At 33.9% G+C, this 6,439-nt stretch overlaps 1 non-coding gene across 1 annotated transcript; it reads right to left on the bottom strand.

Moving 5' to 3' along the window:
- Positions 1-64: 64 nt before the first annotated feature.
- Positions 65-139, bottom strand: Trnas-cga (transfer RNA serine (anticodon CGA)). The gene has a single exon. It is a non-coding gene; the product is annotated as a tRNA-Ser (tRNA).
- Between the last annotated feature and the right edge of the window lie 6,300 nt (positions 140-6,439).

Here is a 6,439-nt window from a genome sequence, read left to right as displayed (position 1 = left end):
ATGAGATTTTCACTCTGCAGCGGAGTGTGCGCTGATATGAAACTTCCTGGCAGATTAAAACTGTGTGCCCGACCGAGACTCGAACTCGGGACCTTTGCCTTTCGCGGGCAAATGCTCTACCAACTGAGCTACCGAAGCACGACTCACGCCTGGTACTCACAGCTTTACTTCTGCCAGTACCTCGTCTCCTACCTTCCAAACTTTACAGAAGCTCTTCTGCGAACAGAACAGAAGAACTTCTGTAAAGTTTGGAAGGTAGGAGACGAGGTACTGGCAGAAGTAAAGCTGTGAGTACCGGGCGTGAGTCGTGTTTCGGTAGCTCAGTTGGTAGAGCACTTGCCCGCGAAAGGCAAAGGTCCCGAGTTCGAGTCTCGGGCAGGCACACAGTTTTAATCTGCCAGGAAGTTTCTATTCATGCTTGTCTGTAATTTCTCCTTTAATAAGATTTCGAAAAGGTGGAAAACAACCACATTGTCCCCCATACAACTTTTGTGTGTTTCAGACTCTTCTGAGCCTATGAACATTGCACTACTTGGAGACTAACATCTGAATTAACAGAAGTGCTCCATTTATTCAGGCCGCTGTTATTTGCGTTGGTGAGGGTGTATGTTGTTTTCGCCAAATGGCAACACTTTCTACCCATTATGTTATAGTGACCTCTGATAATGCGCACTCTCCTTGGTTAATGTATGGAGTAGAGTTCAGCTGAAGTAAAGAGTCGTGAACATTGTATAAATAGTTGTTACTTGCATGACAAACCTGACTCAAATTAAGTCATTTTCAACAGTTTATTTTGGGTGCAAATAAATTATTTTTTCACATTATTGTATTTTATTTGAAGAGATGAAATAAAAATAACATGTAAGATCAGAAAAAATAATTTGTGTTTAAAATGAAGCATATTCCCCTATTAATGTAAATGGAAGCTACCTCAATGTTATCTGTTGACAAATATTCTAAATAAAAATTCCTGCTGGAAGCCATTTCGTCTTTACTCACATATAATTCAAACTTAATGATTGGGTCTCAGATTTCTCCAAAACTGGGTTTGTCATAACTTTTTTTCTAGACATAATTGAATTTTAACCATTAAAACAACGATAGTAAATAGTAATAACTCCAAGAGTAAGCCATCAATATCAGCTAAGAAATAGGTAAAACATGCTTAAAAGCTACATAGTAAACTTCGCTATACTAACTACATCTAGTAATCAGAATCTGAAACACTTCCTTGTGTGACAATTCTGTGAGTGTAACTGCATGAGTAAGAGAGCTACTGTGCAAACAAGACAGCAATAAGGAGGCAGAGCAAAGTGGAAGGTGTGGTGAGATATTTCTTATCAACCATGGTGGTCTAGGCAGTTAAACAGATCCATTTTAATTAACTTCTCAGCCAAATATTAACTGATGTTAAAACTTCTAAATGCTGACATAATCTACATGAGAAGGTATTTTCAGAAAAATAATAATGAATAAAATTGTAAATCATTAGCTACTCAATTTTTCACTTTAAAACTTCTCAGTTAATATTCTGTGTTGTGCATCGAATGTGAGATTATGTACTCAATTGTATTCTTTGGTATCTTATTGTTGAATGTTGCACATAATTTAATTGTACTCCTCTGAGCGGTAACAACATTCTTTCCGCTAGTCATGTTAATCATATAGACAGGATAGTTTGCTATGAAATGAAATTGATCACTCTTCAACTGTATAACTCGTTTAAAATCAAGAAACGCATGATATGCCTTCAGATAATTATCTGGTGGATACAAATTCCTCTTTTCTTGAGGAAATATTTTATTCCACCTGTTTCTTGTAATATAAATATTCTGAAGTTTAATGTGATCATTTAATGTAATATTCATTCATGTGATTATTTTTTCCAATAGTTTGGGATATAAAAAAAATAAAATAAAGTAAGGTGTAGTAGACTCTACTGAATTATAGTAATTCCTGATATCTAGCTTGAAATTTTCCCACTTAATCCCGTTGCCTCAACTGCTTGTAGCCACAGAAATATATTGGAATTTTAGGATTTTTCAGTATATCTTTTCGTTGTTCACGCTCATGATTCAGTTCATTTTTAACAATAGGTGCACGAATTTCCATAGATTCTACTGCAATTTTACCTTCTTTTGGAAAGTGTGTCATTTACTTCAACTCTAGCATTATTGAAGTCAGGCCATCTGAAAAGAGCATCTCCACCACTGGTACTCCAGGTAATAATTGCAATAAGATCCCCTTCCCATTAAATTTCTTATCTTCCATAATGAAACAAATCACATTCAGTGGGTAAAGTACTTTATTTTTATTACTCTTTACTGTACCATTATTAAATATATGACCTTCTGTACTTATTTTGTCATTACGAGATGAAGTCAAATACAAGAAAACTGATGATGAAATAAAAGTATGTTCTATAGAAGACATAACATTATTTCCTTTCTTTGTGATTATAATATCAAATAGCTTTGCCACATAAATATAAATTAATTTTTTATTAGATTTTCCATCATTATGCATAGCTCATGATCATTAGGATGAAGCCATTCATCTCCTGTATTTATGTTATTTCCTGTATCCTTGTTAGGAATATTTAGATTATTTTTTTTATTTCTCATTCATGAGCAATAAGTAGAACTGATAGTTATCTTTTTGCTTCATTATTTATTAAAGATGAAGGGATTGACACAAAAGCAAAACGTATTACAAAAAAAATTGAAGAACTTAAAGCAGGATTCAAGTTTTGGAAAAAATAATCAAGAACAGAATAAGCAAAACTTTAAAAAATCACCCTGTAGCTGATGCAATCGAAAAAGTTAAAGACGTAATTGAAGAATTTGGCGATAATGTACTGAGAGCTATTGAATAAAATAAAAATGTTGAAAAACAAAATGTTCCAAGCTCATCATCATCAAGACGAATTTGGATAGGTGACAAAAAAAAACACATGTGGTACTCCTCGACGTGACTATGATAAGTGAATCAGAAATACAAGATTCATTGACAAAATATGATGAAGAGGTTAAAGCCAGAAAAAAGATACCTCAAGCTAAAGTGTTGTTTTTGGATTAAGACCTGTCAGTATCTGTAAATATATTGGGGATAACCCAGTAAAATCTGATGGAGAGAAGTTAGAGATCAATGGAGAGGAAACTGAAGGTACAGGGGGACTAACGAATCTGTTAAATGAAAAACACATTACTATTGGTGCAAAATGTGAGGGTGCTATGAGGGTGGTTTGAAAAGTTCTCAGAATCAGTATGAGAGGTTAGCACTAGCGGAACGAGTTGTTCACAGGACATTCATTGGACTGTTGCCTATAAACATGTGCCACATCAGTCATCTTGGAAGAGAGCTGTGGAGGTGACGTGGCTCTGTTGTTCCCATATAGTGATTTACGAAAATGGAAAACATCGAGATACGAGCACAGATTAGGTAAAGAAAAATACAAAAGCAAAGGACATTCATACTGATTTCCAGAATACATTGTGGGACTCTGCTCCTTCATATTCAACTGTCATCAATTGGGCCAAAGGATTTAAATTTGTCCAGGAGAGATTAGATGATGATCTGCGCAGTGGTCGGCCAAGAGGCGTCACTACTCCAGAAATCATTGCAAAAGATCACAAAATGATCATGGAGAATCGCTGATTGAAAGTGCCTGAAATTGTTCACACTTGCCAGATGTCATCTGAAAGGGTATGTTACATTTTAACTGCAGAATTAGAAACGAAAAAATTATCTGTAAGATGGACGTCGCGACTCTTGACGCTGGGTCAAAAGTGCATGAGAATGGACATATCAGAACAACGTTAGGCCTGTTTTAAGAGAAACAAACAAGGTCTTTTGCACTGGTTTGTGACCACAGATGAAACTTCGGTGTGCTACTATACCACAGAGACTAAAAAACAGTTAAAGCAGTGGAAAGAAGCTGATCCTCCACCACCAAAGAAAGAAAGGCAATTCCTTCAGCAGGAAAGATCATGGCATTAGTGTTCTTGGATGTGTCGGGGATTCTGTTTGTAGATTATCTCCCCACTGGGCAAACAATTACCAAAGAATACTCTGCTAACCTCGCACACGAATTGCAACAAAAAATACACAAAAAAGGCCAGGTTTAGCAAGGAAGAAAGGCATCTTCCATCAAAACAATCCGCTCCCACAGACATGTGTCGTCACCATGGCAAAATTACGAAAACTAATGTATGAATTGTTGCCATACCCACCTTATTCGCCCGATATGGCTCCGTCAAACTTCCATTTCTTCCCAAAACGGAAAATTTTTCTTGGTGGATGAAGTTTCACTTCAAATGAAGAATTGATAGCCAGAGTTGACAACTGTTTTTCAGGCCTGGAGGAAACTCATTTTCGATATGGGATCAAGGCACTGGAACATCTTTGGACGAAGTGCATTAATCTACAAGAAGACTACATTGAAAAATATGAAAAGTTCAGAGATGTAAGTACTTTCTTTTTATTCCGTTCTGAGAACTTTTCAAACGGCCCACGTAATTTGCCAAATTATGCAAATGTACAACATTCAAACGCATTATATTCAGAATAGAATCCCAATAAAATAAAATCAAAGGGTAGAGGTATTATATACAAGTTTGAGAAATCCTCCTTCATATTATGTTAGTCCTGAACCTTCTTTCTATTCTGCTGATGACCACTTCTCAGAATTAAGACGATTACAGTTAAATATAGACTCTTCAGAAGAAGTTGAGAAACTAATTGAAGGCTTACTAAAAAAAATTTATGGAAAAACTAACTGAATGTGTTTGGGTGATTGATGTTAGAGAATTCATCGGTAGATTAGCAGTTACACATGGAGAAGGATTAGCTGGAAAAACAATAATCACAAATAGGGAGTAACATAAATGTTCACAAATAAATTTAGTGATATTATTATCAACAACACAAAAAGAATTCCATATTTGATTAGATTTTTGAATAACTTGCCACATGAGTTTTTGAAAAATGACAAATATGGGAAAGGATTACTTAATACCCTAATTAATAAATTACCATTCAAAATGTGTGTCCCTCATTGTAATTATTGTGGTCTAGGAACAAAAGTAGAAGGAAGAATTAATTATAAACAATCAATAAATAAATAAAATAGGTGAAGCTTGCAAAATATATAATATTGCATAAAGAGGTAATAAATATTTAGAAAAAAGACACAAAGCAGACAAAGAACTTCAACTAGCTACAAAAGAAAGAATGTACGTTTCTGATGCTTCAATTGGAGAAAAGTTATCAGCGACTGCACTTATAGGATTAATGTATGGAAAGAGAAAGCGAGGTATGGGTTTAGATATTGATGATAATGGTTGGGTACTATAAAAAACATTAATCCTTATAAAACATTTTATTTATATAAATGAATAACTTCAGTATTGATTATACTTTACTACCTAGTGGCAAAACTGAACCAACATGAGTTAAGATTAAACTCAATAATGATCAGTTACATAGTACTGATAATTTTTTAACTGTTACATAAAAAAGAAAGAGGGATAAAAACTGGTGGTAATATACTCATAACCTTAGATATGCCTGTGGTGAAAAAGAAATCAGATATCTAAGAGAATAGAAAGAAGGTTCAGGGTGCTGTAATATGATGAAAGGATTTTGCCCTTTATTGGCAGTATTACCATATTTAACAAGTATTGATTCACTATGTGGTGGAGCAGATAGCATAGCAAAAGCAGTAATGGACAAGAAGGAAGGTGATGCAGTATTAGAGAAACAAAAAAGACGTAATTTACAAATGGATAAGAAAGCTGGCACTGGTATAAAAGACTTGCAAAAAATAATCCACATGTATCATAATGCATTAAGTAATTTTGATATAGAGAAACATGCTAAATAATTAAAAATTAAATACTTTCTTGATTGATGAATCATGTAATCATCCTAGAGAGAGTACAAAACTGGAATAGGTCATTTAGAAACAAGATCAAAACATTGTTTTGGATCGATTTGGAGTAAATATTCCTAAATAAGTGGTTAAATATTTTCGCTAAGTGAGCTGTAATATAGTAGATAGTGAGCAAATAAACTTATAAAAATTAAAAAATATTGGGAATCAAGAACCAGATATTTTCAATCAAGTATTACAGAAGAAATAAATTCAAAAACAAAAAATTTAAGCAAAAATCCAACAACAAATCAAATTATGTTAGTAATATGTGCACAGGATTAAAATCATTAGTATTTGGATACATAGAGAGTGTAATTAAGCAATTTAAAAATTATGCAAGTAACATTTTTGAAGTATCTAAAAATTATATTGATTTTCAATCTAGAAGACTGGTAGCTATAAAAGTTCCTGTAAATGGTTTGATGCAGTTACCAAACAATATTTAGATAATTAGTTGGCTAATCTTGTTACAAAGCCTGAATATGCAAGTATTTTAACACAGCC

This window comes from Schistocerca cancellata, chromosome 6, assembly GCF_023864275.1.
Source record: "Schistocerca cancellata isolate TAMUIC-IGC-003103 chromosome 6, iqSchCanc2.1, whole genome shotgun sequence".
Lineage (NCBI taxonomy): Eukaryota > Metazoa > Arthropoda > Insecta > Orthoptera > Acrididae > Schistocerca > Schistocerca cancellata.
This window is presented reverse-complemented; position numbering and strand designations above follow the sequence as displayed.